General features: G+C 35.8%; 1 long non-coding RNA gene across 1 annotated transcript in view; it reads left to right on the forward strand.

The window, feature by feature from the left end:
- LOC309807707 overlaps positions 1-16,728 on the forward strand; it is a 60,736-nt gene extending 44,008 nt beyond the window's left edge. Inside the window, exons 3-5 of the long non-coding RNA XR_014294646.1 lie at positions 6,794-6,890; positions 14,491-14,574; positions 15,743-16,728. This is a non-coding gene — a long non-coding RNA (uncharacterized lncRNA). The remainder of the gene's footprint in view (positions 1-6,793; positions 6,891-14,490; positions 14,575-15,742) is intronic.
- The last annotated feature ends 3,635 nt before the right edge of the window (positions 16,729-20,363 follow it).

The raw sequence follows: 20,363 nt of genomic DNA on the forward strand, positions 1-20,363 counted from the left end.
GAAAGTCATTAGCAAAAGAAAAAAAAGGTTATTTGGGACCAGTACTATCTTCTCTTTGTAGGGAAGGGAAGCCTTGAGTTTTATCTTGCAGATTGCCTCTTCTTCTTGGGTTGGGGGAGATGGAGAGGGCCCCTGTGATAGATTACCACATTGGTGCTGACCAGAAGATTCCAGATTTCAGAATTAAGATAACATTTCTGGTGAAGGTCGAAATTGCAAGTAGGTTAGGTATTAAATATATGCGTGGTATCGTGGGCTTCAGCACAAATGAAACCATTTTGTGTCAGTGGTTTTCCTCCTTAATAGTCCCTAATGCAGAACTAGCAGAAACACAACAAAGATTTGTGAAAAAGTAAATGAGTGCCTAACTCAATTGGTCAACTGGTGTAAAGAATGTGGCATAAGAATAAAAAGATCTAGAGAGCAGATGAAAGAAGCTTTTGTTTATATTTTTAAAAGGAATGTCTTCTGTGTTTTCAAATTACTGCAAATCTAATCAGCAATGTTGATGTGACTATTAAAAATGATGCTTTTTGAAAGGTTAGAGAAAGGAAAAACAAGAAAAAAATAAGGATGTTTGGCATTCTGGATGTTGGCTAAATGGCAATTTAATCACTAAGAACATGTTTTATTCTATTGTCATGATGTATATGTAATATATGTAAACATATATTTATATGTCATACATAATATATATTTCCTTTTAATCACCCCTACTGGGGTACAATTTACAGACAACTGATAGCACTCATGTTAAGTGTACAGCACAGTTAGATAAATTTTGACAAGTATATACAGTTGTGTAATCACTACCACAATCATGATACAGAAAATTTCCATTACCCAGAAAGTTTCCTTAGGCTCCTTTGTGGTCAATCCTCACCTTCCTACAAAAGTGATATGATGATTTGCTTTCAGTGACTATAGTTTTCCCATTCTCAAATTTACATAAATAGAATCTAACAGTGTGTATTTGGTTCCTGTTTTCTTTCACTCAGCATGTTTTGAGATTCATCCATGTTATGTATATTAATATTTCATTCCCCTTTATTGCTGATGTGAATTACTCATTCACTTGATGATGAACATTTGAGCTGTTTACAGTTTGCAGCCTTAACCTTTATGAAACCATCGGGATTTCCATTAGAATTCTTTAATTTCTTACCCAATTCAATGGTATGATTTGAAAGTTATCAGAAACCTGCACTTGTCAGAAAGTCTTTAGTATGAATCTTCCTGAAGATGAAGCATTTTTGCAAAAGCATCTATGAATGATAAAAAGACTTAAAAAGACACAGTTAAAGAGCTGGTTAAAATGCAATTGACAAAAAAATTTTTGTTTACTTCTGTAACATACAAATTTGACATATTCAAATTTTAGAAATTTTATTTAATTTCATATAACTTAAGAATATCTATATTAATGATATTTAGTATAATCTAAATGTATAACCTAAGAAGGTTGGAGATACATTTATCCCTAATCAATTGACAGTGCCTCCCATAACATACCAAATAATCCTAATTAGTTTAATATCTCTCTTTGAGATGACTTAGGGGTCCTCTGAAACATCCCAAAGCTATCTAGAGGTCAAAATATCTTTAATTAGGATTCTATCCTTGAGAAATTTATCCAAAATGTTAAAAAGTTTCAAGACACTTGGTCAAATAGGATTACAGATCACTGTGAAACAATGCTTATCCATTTAACTAAAGTTACAATGAAAGATTTTAAAAGCAAGTACAGAAAGTTATAACAGATTATTTAAAAGGTAAAGAAAATTTACCATCTGTAATCAAAAGCAAATCAATATTCCAAGAAAACTTTTTTCTCTTAACAGAGAGAGAAAAAAATTTTAAGTTTTTGTACCACTTTACTTTTAATCTTAAAATTCATTTACTCAATTAAATTCATTCTAATCTTAGTGAGTCCTGACAACACATAGAATTTCTTTCTAAAGATTACTTTTTCCCCAGAAATCTACAACTTTCTATATTCATATTAACTTGCCCTTTATTTTATTTCCTATTTAGAAATAACCAACTTTAAGAGAAAATTACTTCCTTTTTCTTTAACAAAATAAATTCCTATTCTTCATACCTTCTTTTAATGAAAACACACATCCTATTACCCTGTATACTAAAATGTTCTCCTTATTTCTAGTGGCTTTAATTACATATTTAATTAGAATTCTCAAGTCTTAAAAACCTAAATTCCTAGTGAAAATTAAGAAGTAAGCAATTATGAGCTGTTCTTTACATTAGCATTCTGTAGATTGGCAAATTTATAAATAAATGCTATTTATAATTTCTAAAAATATGTGCTTTCTTATGGAAAATGTCTCAGTGTGACACCAAACATATTTATTAATAGTCTTAAATATCTTTACTTTCTCTGTAAAAGGAAGCCAATGTTTAGTAATTAATATTTCAGTATATTATTTTATTTGAAAAAGACCTCGATATTCAATGAATTCTCATCATTTAGCTTAATTTAGTTAAACTCTAAAATTTCAAGTTACTAAAACGTCCAGAAAAGCTATTTTTAAGTAGGCATTCCTAAAACATAATTATTCCCAGAGTTCACCTAAAAACTCTTGTCTCATTTACCTCTATTTTATTCACTTGTTCTCAAAAATTATGTTTAGATTACCCAAGAAAACTTTATGAGACATTAGACCAAGTCAGCCATTATCCCAAATTTAATATTGAATATTTTTCAGATCACATGAATCTGAAATTCATTCAAGTTAGTTTCTTTTATATTTCTGAGAATTTCTGTAAGTGCTTAATTTCCTTTAAGTCAATTAAATAGAGCTCATTTACAAACTAACTTTGATAATACCATCCAAAGGAAAAGAGATATATTTATAATGTACACATGGACATACATACATTCCAGACAAACAGAGATCTCACAGTTTTCCTGCCTGAGTTTAAAAAGGACTCTTCTCCCTTTTTTTCCCCCCTCAGTCTCAGGAATTGGCGATGGTATAGACAAGAGTGAGTGAGAGTACATTAGAGCCCAGGGTAGAACATTTACATTTCAAAGGCACAGGGGGAAAAATGTAAGTTCCTCCTAGTAAGATTTGTTTCCTTCTGGTCAGAATAGTGAAGAGATACTTTTAACAAGCCATCTTTTTCATTTGCAAAAACAAGTTTTAGAATGTCAAAAAGTGCCCCATCTGGGTCATTATTCTCCAGAGCCTAAAGAATACTGTGACCACATGATTTTAGAAAAATATCACCTTCTCCTTTTCATGGGTACGAGCCCATGAAACTAAGAGCTAAGAATTTCCCGATTCTGCAAAATACACCGTAGGGAATATAAGATGAAACAGAGCTCTGATTACCCATTCTCAGTTGTTTATGGCTGGTAATCTTAAAATCTCAAACAAACAAACAAATGTAGTCTCTCAGGGTTTCAAACTCCTCAGCCCAAAAGGGAAAATCCCAACAAATGGTTAGCCACTGACAGACCCAAATGGCTAAGAGAATGAATACCCTGGTATTATCACACACAAGTTCCACTACTTACTAGAGAAATCTCAACCAGCAAAGCATGTGTCTTTTTCCCTTTACCAGAGAAATCAAAAGTGCCATGGGCCAATGATGCCTGGTCAGTGGCAAGTGTTCAGGGCCATCTCTGAGACAAAGGTGCTCAAGCAGCTGCTGAGTAGTATCCATGAGCTGCCACTGGTCAGGGGCCAGTGTGCTATGGTTGAGATGCCCACTAGGGATGGTGGCCCCTTCATGGTTGCCTAAATTATTGCCAAACCAAACACAGATTCACTCACCCAATGCAGAGCAAAGCCAATCTACTGATACCAGTTGTGGTGAAGGAAAGTACAGTGTTTATTTGCAGGATGTGAAGCAAGGATAACAAGCAGCTAATGCTCAAAAGACCCAAACTCCCTGAAGACTTTTGGGCAAGTGTTTCTAAAGACAACATTAGGAGTGAGGGTCTCAGGGTGAATTATCAGTTCATGGACATTCTTTTGATTAGTTGGTGGAGAGGTGACAGGGTGATATTTTGGGAACCTTAATCATCAGCCTTCTTGTTCCAACCAGTCTGGGACCTACATGCTTGTGATCAGCATGTAGTCAAATCCTCCATCAGGTGGAGAGCCTTAGTGTCTACAAAAAACTCTCAAGTGTCGTGGTCCATACGTGGGTTGGAAAAGAATTTCCAGACACAAGGCAGAATGTAAAGAAGATAGAATTTATTAGAGGAAAGTGTCTCTGCCAGAACAGCAGGCTGACTTCCTAGTAGTCTGGGGGAGTGGACCCCAAACATGTGCTATTGATCAGTTTTTATAGCCAGAAAACAAAGGAATGCTCCAAGGTGAAAATTTCGTTTACTAATTGGTCGAGGCACATATACTTTCCTTCTATAGGGTGGCAGTGGGACAGGGAAGATGCCTTTTCTTATTTGGGACAGGTCTCATGGCCCAGCTGGGCTCAGGAATTTCATAAGCATCACAACATGGTGGGGAGGGCAATTAAGGGTCTGATAAGGGGTGTAACGCTGACACTTTTTCAGAGAGGGTTGTCCTTTGTCCTTGAAGCACCATTGTCCTTGGAGCACCACATCAAGGATATGTGTCAGACTGTTATCTATATCCCTTGAGGAGAAAGGGATATAGACAACACTGTTTTTCAATCTATTGTTACTTTTCTTGCTTGACTGCTTTTCCTTTGTTTCTGAATTTTGTCAGTTCTGTAATCATTAACTGCTCTCTGGAAATCAAGGGAGGCCTAGGAGACTAAAGCTTTGTTCTACAAACAAGAAGCAGGGAACACTGGGAGTCTGTCACTGGGAAGGCCCCACAGGATCCTACTCAGTTTCACAATCATGAATAAAGTTGTTTCTATGAACGTTCATGTACAAATTTTGTGTGGACATATTTTTCTAATTTAAATTCCTAGGGGGTGAAATTAGGGGGTTGTATTAATGCCGAACTGTTTTCCAAAGTAGTACATCATTTCACATTTTCTTCAGGAATGTATGAGACTTCTGGTTGTTCTCCATCCTTACTAACATTTGATGCTATCAATCTTTTTAATTTTAGTCATTCTAGTAGATGTGAAGTTATTTGCATTGTGGTTTTAATTTTTCTTTGATGACTGATAATGCTGAACATTTTAAAATGTTGCTTATTTACCATTCCTGTATCTTCTTTGGTTAAGTGTCTTATTAAATTTTTTGCCCAATTTAAATTAAATTGTTTGTCTACTAAGTAGTGTTTTAGTAAAAGCTGGAGAAGAAGCAAGTTTGGCTGGATTACAGAAAACAAGGGGGAGAGTGGTAGGAATGAGGCCAAGAGAGACATGGGAGAAGGGGAGAACAGATCAAAAAGGACTCTGAGGCCTTGGTGAGAACTTTGGATTTATTGTAATTAAATTGAATTCACTGGATGATTTTGAGTATAGAGTGGCACAATCAGGCTTAAATTTTAAGGGACCACTTTGGCAGCTCTGTGAACGGGCCAGAGGAATGGGAGTAAACACAGGATAGACCAGGAGGTTATTGCAGCAGTCAGAAAGAGAGAAACTGGTTAGTTGCAGTTCTGAATGACCTTTCCCCTCACTCTTGTTCCTGACATTCCAAACTGCATAATTTCAGATGTGGAAGACTGAGAAATGTCCTGGATTTTCTCAACAGAATAGTGACTTACTCAAGGCCTTTAAGTGGAACACACTCTACTGAGGGTTGAGAGAAAGCTGACAATAGTGGCTTGCTTAGCTTAACTCAGTGGTTATGGTTGTTCGTTGTGGTTGCAATATTATGGTTGTGTGACTCTTTGGTTAGTATTCACTTTCTCCATCTTGGAATATACGTTTGATGAGGATGGAAAAATTATCTCTGTTTTTAACTCACCACTGTAGCCTCAGTTTGAGCACAGTGTCTGCCAATTAGCATTTAGTCAATGGGTTTTTTTGTAGGGGAGTGAATGTGTGTATGTGTGTGAGAGAGAGAGAAGAGGGGCAGAAACAGAGAGGGGAAGAGACAGACATAGGGACAGGGGAACAAGTCCATATTGCAAAAGAACAGGACAATATTTTCTGTGAGTAGAATGCTCAGAGCCTGTGTACTGTGTTCTTTTCTACTTTCTCAGGTTAGATTTATCACTTCATAAATTTTCTTTATCTTATCCAAAATGAATCTACATTTTTTTCCTTATAAGTATAAAGAAAAAGATTTTTTTTGGGGGGGGGGAATTTTTAATGTCTCACTACAATTCAAGTACCATACATGTCTCTTTCTATTATTTGTATATCTTGAAAATATACCAGCATTATTGTCTAACACAAAGGAGGCACTAAATAAAATTTTTTCTTTGAAACATTGGTACTATAAATTATAAGAGACAGGAGCCATGTTTTCACAGCTCTGTTTCTTGAGCACCCAGCCCAATGGTATTGTGGAGATGGAATAACAATCACCATGAGCACAGGTCAGTGCTGACAAAGGGACTTGCTTTCTCTCTAAACCATTTGACTTTGTTGGTGCCCAGGGCAGGATGCTCCAAAATATGCCTCAGTGGAATATTACTTTGAATTAAAGTTACTGAAGAAATGACTGATGCAAGAGAGACACACTGACCTTCCTATCTGTCTCCATGAAAGCAGGAAATTAATATCTCATGTGAATGGTGCCCTTCCTGTACCAGGAGGTAGAAAGACATCATTAGCACCAGAGATAGGGAATGCAGGGTCAAGAAGGCTGTATAAACCTTGTTACTTCTTTAACTCAAGAAGGTTGGCAGGGACATTTCTTCCTCCTCAACAGCTGACAAGACAACCAGGAGGCTGGCTAAACCCTGCTTCCCACCACAAGACTGCTGCAGCTGAGAGATCCTAGGACACATGACAAAGGCCAGCAGAAGGTAAAGTTTCTTCTCTCCTCAACTTCCCAGGCCTGTAAGGTCTGGTGGGAGGGAAAGTGCTTAAGAGTCTCCTTTTCTCTATCTCTAAATTTAGATTAGCAGAAGAAAATACTTATGGAGCAAGATCCTTGTGACATAGAAAATCTGGTTTTTGGAAATGAGTAATCTCATCTCAGTTTTTCTTAATCCTTTCCTCCCAGAGACAGTCACTGTTTTTCTTTGTCTCTGTCTCCTGAGTCATGTTTCATAAGAAGAAAGAACCATAGGGCAGAATACAGGCATAGGCCCTATAAGCCTGCTGTTTGAGACAGCCTCACAGACTGGTGAGTTACCAGTTCTCTCTAGTCCAGTGCCTATTAAGACAAACTTTGCTGTCAGTCCTCTATATAAAAACTGGATGAGATTTTTCCTTCTGTATTTTTCTGTGTCCTGAGAGTTTGGCTTTTTGTCCAGTGAGAATATTCTCTCTGGTCTCCACCATCTGGATGGTGTATTTACTGGGGTGCATCTGGTAACCAGTTGAATTGACTGGGGTTCTGAGACACAAAGTCATAAACAGCACACTCTAGTCTTGTTGTGCCAGCTGTCAGAGGAGTTTGTCCTAAGGGGACCCAGTCCATAAGGGGCCTTTGTTGTTTCAACCTTCATTGCCTTGTTAGTGTTGGAAAAGTCCCATTCCAGCAGCATATGCCTGATGTCACAGATTAGTAGGTTTGGGATCAGAGGTGCCTCAACTTCCCAGGAGAGACCAGGGACACAGTTTGCATTATACCACCCTTACTGCCTGTGCAATGAAGGCCTTTGCTTTCTTAGGTTATCCTTGGAAATGAATTTTCACATTATAGGGGCTATATCATCCGTGCCCTCTCCATCTGAAAGTATGCTTATTTCATCCATGGTAAGGATTTATTCTAAGCCTGAAAAGTTACCTCTGGGTCGTTCCATAAAAAGGCTTACTGATTTGAGTCACTATTTGAAATTAATGAAAGGTCTTACTCCTCAATGGCCAGATGATGGATCCTTTAAATTTGCTGTATTTAAAAGATTCCCTTTTTGAGAGCTCTCATCATAAACAGCTGTCATATTGGTATTTATGGAAGGATCAAATTGAAAGGAAAAATCATGTATAACAGCTAGCCTTAGGGAATCGTTATTAAGATGAAATAACAGAAATTAAAGATCCAACATGAATTCCCCTTTTTAAGAAAAATTTTAAAAATTGCCCCATCTCCTCAACAATTCCTTAGGCCCTCCTACAAATAATTAGGAAAAGATCAGTTGGAAGCCAATATTCAAGAGCTAATAGAAACAATTATCTTTGTCTTCCAAATCTCTACAAAACCAGAAATGCAACTTAGGAACAAGTCAAGGCCCATTTATCTTCACCAACCCTGAAACCTATTCCTCTCAAATTCTTGTAGATATTATAAAAGTTGAGGATAATTGGAGCAAAATTGTCCTGTACTTAAGAAGAAAAAGTTTTTAAAATAATAATTACCCTGAAACTTATGATAGAAAAATACACTCCAAAACTCACAGAAGAAAATTTACACTTTTTTCTCTGTCCCTTAAACTTATAAATCTTACCATGTCTTTGAAATGTAAACACAGCCGCATTGCCTGAGACTGAGCCCAGATTATCTCAATTGTTAGAACCTGAAACTAAAAGTCAAAGAAAAAAAAGGAAAGAGGTTTTTTTTTTTAAACAAAAACCACCAGAAAAACCCTCTCTTGCTCAAACTCTAAATCACAGTCTCCTTAAAATTGTTTATCAAGGGCAAGTACACTTAAAGGGCAAGAAGACTTAAAAGTCTTCTCCGTAAATAATAAAAGACTGTAGCTATCTGAGTGAGTAAACTTAATTTATTCCAACAAGCAATATAAAAATTCTCAAAAATATAACAAAAACGAATACAAATATTTTTCAAATTCACATGATCTAGGATAATTTTTGGTAAGTAAAATCTAGTTCAGGTTTAATGGTTTAATTAATACAGACATATCTTAAGAGTTATCAGCATTAAGTATAATAGCTTTATGCTATGTAGTTTTACTAAAAGTCAAATAAGCCCATGTTATCTCTTTTACAAAATTTCTCAGAAAAAAGTAATAATAATAATTTAAGATGATGGCTAACACTACTTTAACAACTTATGAAATTGTCATGAGTAATCTGAGTGATTGTTAAGAACAAATTAATTAAATAGACATAAGATAAGAATTCTTTTAGGTAAACTTTTTTTAGCAATAATTGTTTTTGCTATGTCAACTTAAATAGTTTTCTAAATGTCTTTGATAAATTGTACCCTTAGAGTTTTGCTAAGTTAAATTAAATGAATTGAATGTCTAGATCATTTCCAACTAAGACAAAATACTGAAATATTAATTGCTGAACGAGTCTAAGTTTACCTACTTTTGACCTCTTATTACACACTAAATATGTTTGGTTCTATTAGTAAACATGTCTTGTGCTTCATTAAAAGCTTGTACTATGAAGTAGAATATGTTTCTAGAAATTATGAAATGTATTTATAAGTTTGCCAAGCCACAAAATACTTACACAGTTCATAATTTTTAACTTTATCTTTACAAAAAAATTAAAGCTTCAAAGGATTAAGAATTGTAAATAATAGATGTGGTTAAAGCTACTAGGAATTATAAGGAAATTAGAATATATTTGGGGGTAAGAAAAAGTGTACGGTATGGAGATGTTTTTGTTAATGTAAAAACTTTGTTAAGTGAGTTTTGTCCTAAAGCTGGTAACTTCTAAATGGGAAAGAGAACAAGGGACAAATCAAAATGGACAGAGAAAGTTGTAAGAGGTTTGTTAAAGAGGAATCTTTAGAAAGGAATTTTATGTGTAGTCAGGTCTAAGATTGGAATGAATTTAATAAAGTGATTGAGTTTTAATATCCAAAGTAAGCTGGTAGAAAATTAAAATTTGTTTTTTCTCTCTTTTTGCAAAATTTTCTTAATTATTGGTCTGCTCTTAATGAGAAATTGTAAACAAAGCCCTTTTTTTACATTTAATATAATCTGTCTGGCAAAACAAATATTGTACATTTTGTCTTTATGAGTCTTTGATAATTTTGAAGAAAAACTGAGTGCTTTCAATAGTAAAAGAGCTAAGTCTTTTTACACTATTTAACTATCTGTATTTACATGTGAATCTTTGTCACTTTGATTAAATTGATAACTAAATATTAATTCACAGTGACATATGATCATATTTGACAAAGTGTTTTAAAACATTTTTATTTTTGAAAAAATAGATTTTCCCCCAAGTCAAATTCTAAATGAAGTTTTATTGACCTGGAAATAACGTTCAGGTTTTCCAGAGGCCCCTTGGAACACCTTAAAAGATTTGTTTTATCTTATTAGAAAAGAGAGCTATGAAACTCATTAGGCTTATTTGGTATGTTACTTACATGGGAAGCATTGCTAAATAAATGATCATAAACCCTAGGTTATATCATAAGGGTGAATGTTATTAATATAAATGTTCTCGAAAGTATATGAAATTCCTAAAATTGGATATGTCCTAGTATAATGTTATCAGTCATAATTCTAGTTATTATCTTAAATGTTTTGTGTCACAGAGATAAATTTTCTTGTCAATTCCATTAGAATGAATCAAATTTTTAGTAATGGATATTTGTCTTTTATTACTTAGACAATGGTTTTACTCAGATGCTTTGACAAAAGCTTCCTGAAAATGTGTTTCATGTTCAGAGAAATTCATGGAAAAGGATCTAACAAGTATTCTAGAACACAAGTTTCTGATGAATTTCAAATCATTACACTGAACTGAGTAAGAATTTACAAAACCCTAATAGAGAAATTGATGGTTTCATAAAACTTCTAACAAAAGATCAAACAAAACAAGAATTAATTACATGGGACTAAGTAAACTGAAGAAGATGGTTATAATATTTTATGATTTTAAAAATAAATTTATTTATTTTATTTATTTTTGGTTGCATTGGGTCTTTGTTGCTGTGTGTGGGCTTTCTCTAGTTACAGCGAATGGCAGCTACTCTTTGTTGTGGTGCATGGGCTTCTCATTGCAGTGGCTTCTCTTGTTGTAGAGCATGGGCTCTAGGTGCATGGGCTTCAGTAGTTGTGGCTCGTGGGCTTTAGTAGTTGTGGCTCAATGGCTCTAGAATGCAGGTTCAGTAGTTGTGGCGTGTGGGCTTAGTTGCTCTGCGGCATGTGGGATCTTCCTGGACCAGGGCTTGAACCCATGTCCCCTGCACTGGCAGGCAGATTCTTAAACACTGTGCCACCAGGAAAGCCCCATTTTATGATTTTTTTTTTCATGGTACGCGGGCCTCTCACTGTTGTGGCCTCTCCCGTTGCAGAGCACAGGCTCCGGACGCGCAGGTTCAGCGGCCATGGCTCACAGGCTCATATCAATCAGTGTGATACACCACATCAATGAATTCAGTAAAGTCACAGAATACAAAATTAATACACAGAAATCTCTTTCATTCCTATACACTAAAAACAAAAGATCAGAAAGAGAAATTATGGAAGGAATCCCATTTACCATCACATCAAAAAGAAAAAATACCTATGAATAAATCTATCTAAGGAGACAAAAGACCTGTACTCTGAAAACTCTAAGATGCTGATGAAAGAAATCGAAAGTGACACAAACAGATGGAGAGATATACCATGTGCTTGGATTGGAAGAATCAATACTGTCAAAATGACTATACTACTTAAGGCAATCTACAGATTCAATGCAATCCCTATTAAATTACTAGTGGAATTTTTATTTTAAGATTTTTTTCATGTGGACCATTTTTAAAGTCTTTATTGAATTTGTTACAATATTGCTTCTGTTTTATGTTTTTGTTTTTTTTTTTTTTTTGGTTGCATTGCATGTGGGATCCCAACTCCCTGACCAGGGATCGAACCTGCATCCTCCTCGTTGGAAGGTGAAGTCCCAACCACCGGACCGCCAGGGAAGCCCCCACCAATGGCATTTTTCACAGAACTGGAACAGAAAATTTTAAAATTTGTACAGAAACACAAACCCCCAAATAGCCAAAGCATACTATGAAAGCAAAAATGGAGTTGGAGGAATCAGGCTCACTCTCTTCAGACTATATTACAAAGCTACAGTAATCAGTATGGTACTTGCACAAAAACAGAAATATAGATCAATGGAACAGAATAGAAAGCCCAGAAATAAACCCACACAACTATGGTCAATTAATCTATGACAAAGGAGGCAGGACTATACAATGGAGAAAAGACAGTCTCTTCAATAAGTGGTACTGGGAAAACAGGACAGCTACATGTAAAAAAATGAAATTAGAACAATTTTCTAACACCACAGACAAAAATAAACTCAAAATGCATTAAAGACCTAAATGTAAGACTGGATATTATAAAACTCTTAGAGGAAAATCCAGGCAGAACACTCTTTCACAGCAGCAATATCTTTTTGGATCCACCTCCTAGAGGAAAGAAAACAAAAACTAAAATAAACAAATGGGACCTAATAAAACTTAAAAGCTTTTGCACAGCAAAGGAAACCATAAACAAAACAAAAAGACAACCTACAGAATGGGAGAAAATATTTGCAAATGATGAGACTGACAATGGAATAATCTCCAAAGTATACAAATAGCTCATGCAGCTCAATATCAAAAAAGCAAACAACCCAGTCAAAAAATGGACAGAAGATCTAAACAGACATTTCTCCAAAGAAGACATACTGATGGGCAAAAAGCACATGAAAATCTGCTCAACATCGCTAATTATTAGAGAAATGCAAATCAAAACTACAATGAGGTATCACCTCACACCAGTCAGAGTAACCATCATCAAAACGTCTACAAACTGTAGACTACAAAAATGTTGGAGAGGGTGTGGAGAAAAGGAGTCCTCCTACACTGTTGGTGGGAATGTAAATTGGTTCAACCACTATGGAGAATATTATGGGATTCCTTAAAAAACTAAAAATAGAACTACCATATGATCCAGCAATCCTACTCTTAGGCATGTATCTGGAGAAAATTATCCTTCCAAAAGATACATGCACCCCAGTGTTCAGTGCAGCACTATTCACAATAACCAGGATATGAAAGCAATTTAAATGTCCATTGACAGATGAATGGATAAAGAAGATGTGGTACATATATACAATGGAATATTACTCAGCCATAAAAATGAATGAAATAATGCCATTTGCAGTAACATGAATTGACATAGAGATTATCATACTAAGTGAAGTCATTCAGAGAAAGACAAATATCATATGATATCACTTATCTGTGGAATCTGAAAAAATGATACAAATGAACTTAATTACAAAAGAGAAACAGACTCACAGACTTAAAAAACAAACTTATGGTTACTAAAGGGAAAAGGTATGGGGAGGGATAAATTAGGAGTTTGGATTCACATATACACACTACTATATATAAAATAGATAATCAACAAGACCCTACTGTATAGCAAAGGGAACTCTACTCAATATTCTGTAATAACCTATATGGCAAAAGAATCTGAAAAAGAATGGATATGTGTATATATATAACTGAATCATTTTGCTGTACACCTGAAACTAATTCAACATTGTAAATCAACTATACTTCAATATAAAATTTAAATTTAAATTTTAAAAAAAAGAGATTAAAAAAGAAGTGTCTTCCAATGCAAGGATCAGATCAAAGAACATGAATGGAATATTCCTACTGGGATGATTAGGAGGATAACACATCCTTGGTAGGTGCAGAGCCTGTTCACTTATCCTCTGACTTTCCTTGTTCCCTTTCTCTACTACATCCAATTAAGCAGATAAAAACTTTGAGAAAGCTGCCTCTTCCTTCACCAATGCCAAGCAGGACAAACTCAAAGAGTCATTTATCTGTCTTCCTCTGATGTTGCTTCTTCATGTTTGAGCTATTGGGAGGAGAGAGAGGCAATAAATTCTCTTAATAAAAGCAAAAAATAAAAATAAAAAATAAGCCTATATGGTCAGTCACAATCCTTGCTATACTTATATAAATAAGACCAAGTTTATTGAATCTAGACTTATTTTGCAAACAAATTTGTCTTAATTTGGCTATCTTTGATAGAAATGAGGGTGATTTTAGAGAGAAAAATTATCTTTCGATAGAAACCAAAATACATATTGTGGATATTAGATTCTAGTGCTATTAATTTTCCTTGAAGTTTTGTTAATTACCTGAAAACTGGGCTGTATCCTGAATTTTTCTAGTTTCCTCCACTACCTGACTACAACTCTCCAAACTAATGTTTCCAAATTTTCTCCCACCCTTTTGACTTGGAATAATTGAAACTAAAACTGCCTTTTTTTCTGAAGTCCTGCATACTGAAGGTAGATATCTTAATATAAACTTCAGAGAAATCTCCACAGCAGCTCATGTTTAGACAGTCTTCTTCGTTCCTGTTGCTATATGGACCACTCAGAAAGTTTACCTGAACATCTGATGGACATTCAAACTACAAAAGATGCTTTAACCCTGACATTTGGAGATCTTCTCAACTGTCTACCCTCAGAACTCAAAAACTGATATGAAATTTGCCTCAATTATTAACCTTTGTTTTTTTGTCTCCATAGCAATGCCTCTTATTAAATACCTGATTGCTTGTACAGTAAGCTTAACTTCTACTTGGAAATACTGCTTTGGAAGAGAAAATTAAGGTAAAATGATCATATGGATGGACTCTAATCCAATATGACTTGTATCTTTATAAGGGGGGAATATTAGAACACAGACTGAGGGGCAACCATGTGAGGACACAGCGAGAAGGCAGCCATCAAAGGAGAGAGACCTCAAAGAAACTAAACTTGATACTTTGATCTTGGACTTCTAGCCTCTAGAACTATGAGAAAATATATTTTGTTGTTTAAGCCACCTAGTAGCCAGTGTGGTCTTTTGTTATGGCAGCCCTAGCAAACAAATACAATCACTATTAGGGGAAAAAAAATCATGTGCTTTGTTATTCCAGTAGAATGATTTTAACACTGATTACTTCTTACCTTGAGATTATAAAAGACAGTGATAAACATTACTGTAGAGTATATATGAGTTGTGTCCTATGAAACAAAGGTAGTTAACAAACACCTCTCAGCTGTAGATGATGCCATGTGTTCATCTGATCAGCAAGAGGACATGAGTGGAAGGGAGAACCTTTTCTGCTTCAGACAAGCAACTTCCTGGGTTACCCTGAGTATGACAAAGAGGGCCATTGCTTGGGGACCAGGTCTCCAAGCAGTCACAACAGGCCTCAGGAACCCACAAGAAAATTGTGAAGGAAGAATATTACTAGCCAGGCCCATATGAATCTTTTCCTCCCATCACTGCTCTTTTGTGAAAAATTCTTCCAAATACACATTTTTGTCCCAAAATATCATGTTGGACGCTCGCTACTAGGAGCAAATTTTTCTAGCATCTCTGTTGGATGAATTTTCACACTTGCAAAATCGCTCAGAAAAGAGTTCATCCTCCCAACACCTCCCCTGCACCAGTGTCCCCCTAAACAGCATCTGACCACAATATGAAGGAACTTACCTCCCAGGTAAACAGGTGCTTGAATGTGATTTAATTATCTCTGCATCCTCTCCCTGGTCTCCCTGTGAAATCCAGTCACCTCTTTGCATTAAAGCATTTCTGTGAGAAGCCCTGTAAGGTGCTGGCTATTCTCAATTCTGTCCTGCTGGTTCCTCTGAAGTGCCTAGAAGCTGTCCTCTCCACACACAAACTGTTCTGACAAACTTCATTTGAATGATTTGGATTTTAATTCTCAGTTTGCTTCTGTTCCTAAGCCTTAAGGCTTTTTTCTTTTTTTTTTTTTTTTAACCAATTCAGAAAAAAGCATCATTAAAAAAAAGACAAGGTTGGGCGTCCCTGGTGACGCAGTGGTTGAGAGTCCGCCTGCCGATGCAGGGGACACGGGTTCGTGCCCTGGTCCGGGAAGATCCCACATGCCGCGGAGCGGCTGGAGCCGTGAGCCATGACCGCTGAGCCTGCGTGTCCGAAGCCTGTGCTCTGCAACGGGAGAGGCCACAACAGTGAGAGGCCTGCGTACCGAAAAAAAAAAAAAAAAAAAAGACAAGGCTACTCGCAGATCTAACATGCTAAGCTTTAACTTAGTACGTTCTTAGGACTGATGTTTTCCAAGGAACAAACTTTCTTGTTTCCTGTGTACAAAAAGTGAGAAAAAATAAAAATAGTGGTATCTTCACAGTTGAGTTCTTAACATATTTTCTGATATATGTAAAAAGAGAAAAATTGGCAAAATGAGTACCAACATTTTTAAAAATAATAATTAAGCCTAAATCCCTGGATTTACCAATTTTATAAAATAAGAAAGTAACATTTTATAAAATACAATTTTATGAAATATGATTTTATAAAATTTGTTTAGCTAAGTAACAAATGATTTGCCCAAAAAACAGATTTAGCAGGTGGAGTCCAGGGGGCACATTCTACAAAATAAATTTATTGACACGGTAAAGGGTTACTAGCATAAAATTGTGGTGGGAATAAAAAGGGCAGTGACCTTCGTCCTGAAGTTTAGGAGTGACCCCTGAATTCAGAGATATCTGAGTTGAAGTGGTCACTGGAAACAAATGGTAGAGACAAATCACAGAGAGCAGACTGTATCAATTCCAGCTTCTGGACTCAGAGAAGGAAGGAAGAGCTTCAGATTTCACTGCAGAGAATGAGGCTGAGAAACTTTAAAATCAGATGCTTTTTCCCAGATCCAGGGGGCCAGCTAATGCACAAAAATGCTTAAAGCCACATAGGTATGTCACCTTTATTTCCTAGAGAAGATGTTAGCATTTTCTGAATCCTCATCTACCGTGCCCGGCACGCATTATTTTATAGCTTTCTGGAAGTTTCATCAGCACCACTGGTATATCTGTGGTACGATGTGTGTGTGGAGAGTACAGAATGCAGGTCCGGGCTGGGGGCAACGGACTCTTCTAGCTACCACAGTGAGTGGTGCCCCTGCAAACCTGAGTAAGGAAGACAACTTGCCTTTGGGTGGGTAGTGTTACAATCTGCATGTCTCGGGGCACAAATGTAAAGACCGACCCTGTTCTGGGAATGGTGATGATTCTGACTGACCTCAAAGGGGTAATTATGAAACCCCTGGATCATCAGGATCTGGATGTTCCCTACTTTTTCCATGGTGTGATCATGACCGAAAGTGTGGCTGTAGATATCTGGGAACATTTCCAGAAATGTCCTCCTGTAGGAGTTAATTATAAAGTAAATGTGTATAAAAGAGAAAATAATATTGAAACCTATCAAGGGGAGTAGATCTTAAGGGTTAATATTGTAGATGGACTACTTTGGAAAAAATCTTTTTCCCTTGGAGTATTAAGAAGTCATCGCATAATTGCCATCTCTCCACATTTTGTTCTAGAGTGCCTGGTTTATTGATATCAGTGTGAGACCTGTTTTAAGTAAAAATCTATTTGTAAAAATCCGGATCTGTAATATGTTCTAAATATCATTATAGTGTCTTTTAACTATAGATTAAAAATCACTTCATTTTCAACAAAATATTTTGATGTAAACATCAAATGTTTTGAAAACAAAGGGGATCTGTTTTTGTTGTTTTCTCTTTTATCTAATTTTTGTATCCATTTTGTCTGGGCATATTAAATGGTAAAAATATTTATAAGATTTGCACTAGGTGAATCTTCTTAAAAAAAAATACTGAAGGCCACAGAGTCTGGGAATATTAATATCTTTTTAATAGATTGATCCCCCTTGATTTCTTATTCTGGAGTAAAGGTACAAGTTTTTCCATGAAAATTAGACACACAAATCATCTGACAGAATGTATGACAGATGGAAAATGATTGATGGGAATTTTGCTTTAATGCACATTGTTCGTTGTAATTTTGCCCAGCTTAATGAACTGTGAATTAATAATGAGGAGCAACACATTCAATGTATTATAGTAATAAAGTGCTTTTATGGACATTTTTCATGTTTCCAGACTTTCTTGGCCACCCTGAACAATTTTAACTCAAAGGATTAAAAAATAATCGCTTATTTAACTGTGTTAAAATAGTCAACTTTGAAAAGGATATTTTCCTGTATGAACTTTTTCCTAATTGATTCCATTTTGTTCTGATCAGTAAACTTACCTGAGTAAGCTGCACTATTTTAAAAAAAGTGATCTGATAGAGTATTAGATGACATATATGACCATAGTCCATTGTTTTCTGATTCAACGACATAAGAAAGTGAAAAATTAATAATTATCCATTTTTTAATTAGGAGAATAGAAAAACTAAATTTCTTGTAGAAATAAGCCCAAAGAGTCCTCGTGTCAGCCCTGCTCCTCTTAAAAGACCGTGGCGCTGTAATACCAATGGATAATCTGGGAGAGAACCAGCTGTCATTAAAATAGATTTTACCAAGGCAAGGACAATAGGTTGCTTATTAGCAATGAGAAATCAGTAGTCTTTTAGAAGTGTACCCTTTGGAAAATGTGAGCTATATAATAAATGAAAGCCTTTCATTATTCATTGTTATAAGCCAAATGTAGATTAAATGTACACTACCTTCAATTCAGATATTAAGATATCCTTCCCTCAGTAATTTTATGAGGTAACATGTATAATGTCAAGCATAGGCTAAGTCATATATTTTATAATCTTTCAAAACTTTTTAAAGCAATGTGTTAACCCTATAATGAATATAAAATGGATCCTAACTGCATGTCTTAGAAAATGTGCATTTCATAGAATTATTGAAGAATGAATCCTTAATAGCCCATCTTTTTAAGTATGTTAGCTGAACGTTATGATTGTGTAATATCATTTTAGGGCATTACCACATTTTAAGAAATAAAATAATATTCAGAAGCATAATTTTGCCAGAATGTAAAATTTTTTTTTTTTTTTTTTTTTTTTTTTTTTTTTTTTTTGCTGTACGCGGGCCTCTCACTGCTGTGGCCTCTCCCGTTGCGGAGCACAGGCTCCGGACACACAGGCTCCGCGGCCATGGCTCGCGGGCCCAGCCGCTCCGCGGCATGTGGGATCTTCCGGGATCGGGGCACGAACCCGTGTCCCCTGCATCGGCAGGCGGACTCTCAACCACTGCGCCACCAGGGAAGCCCAGAATGTAAAATTTAAAACCAGAAATTTGACTTGTGAAAAATCCTCACATGATTATTGGCCTGTTAAAAACTAAAGCAAACCCCACAAACCTGATGCAAGCTATTATGTGCAAAATAACGTGCTAGTTACACAGCCCTCTGGGAAGTGAATGTGAGTCCGGATGCTTCTTTCTTGGTTTATTTCATTCCTAGAGTACCTTTGTTGCAGGTTTTTCTTATGTTTCCAAAGGAAACAAGTAAGCCATCTCAAGTTTAAGTTCTGTCCTCAATAAAGGAAAAAATGTGCCAGATACCATTTGACTGGATGATAACTAAACTGGACAAATATTTTCTCTCACTGGAGACTGACAGTGTTTTAGCTGTGCTTACAATTTGTGATTCTCCTAAAAAAAGAGTACAAATGAAAACTTATGGTTACCAGGAGATGATAAGGGGGGAAGGATAAATTGGGAGATTGGGATTGACATATACACACTACTATATACAAAATAGGTAATAATAACCTACTGTATAGCACGGGGAACTCTACTCAATACTCTGTAATGGCCTCTGTGGGAAAAGAATCTTTAAAAAAAGTGGACATATGTACATGTATAACTGGCTCCCTTTGCTGTACACCTGAAACTAACACAAATTTGTAACTCAACTATACTCCAATAAAAATCTTTTAAAATAAAAAAATAGAGTACTACATGCATTTCTAAGAAATAAACATTATTTTCTTCATTCCTCTAAAATAAATAAAAATAAAATAATGTAATATGTGATCTTCAAGCTAATGAACACCTAAGAATGAAATTTGAAAATCTACATTTGGAATGTATAATTCTTTTGTTCAGAGGCAGTGACATTCCAAAAGAACAAAACTTCTCCAACATTTCCCCATTTAGAGTAATGCTGACAGTGAGTGTCTGGTGGATCTCAGAGGGGCACAACTGATAATATATTTATCATGCTGCCAGTTTGCTAAGTGGTTTCATATTCACTAAGAAAGACTTGTCAATGGATACTGAAGAATAGATGTGAGGTCTCTGTGTGTTGTCTCTGGGTGAGATCTCTGTGTGAAGTCTCTGTATGAGGTCCCTTTGGAAGGTATCTCTGGGAAATCTGTTAAATCTGTGCTAGGTTTCTGTCTGAGGGTCTGTGAAGCAACATGAGGTCCCTGTGTGAGGTCTCAGTATGTGATCTCTGAGAAAGGTGTTTGCGTGAGAAGTCTCTTGAGAGGTGTGTCCGTGAAGTCTTTGTGTATTGTCTCTGGGTCTCTCCATTTCTTTTTTTCTTTTGGTCTCTCAATTTCTTGTCTTACTGTACCTTATGGAAGACGGAGCAGCAAGAGAAGGGCAA

This window comes from Mesoplodon mirus (genome assembly GCF_964341445.2).
Source record: "Mesoplodon mirus genome assembly, chromosome: 7".
In the NCBI taxonomy this organism is placed as follows: Eukaryota; Metazoa; Chordata; class Mammalia; order Artiodactyla; family Ziphiidae; genus Mesoplodon; species Mesoplodon mirus.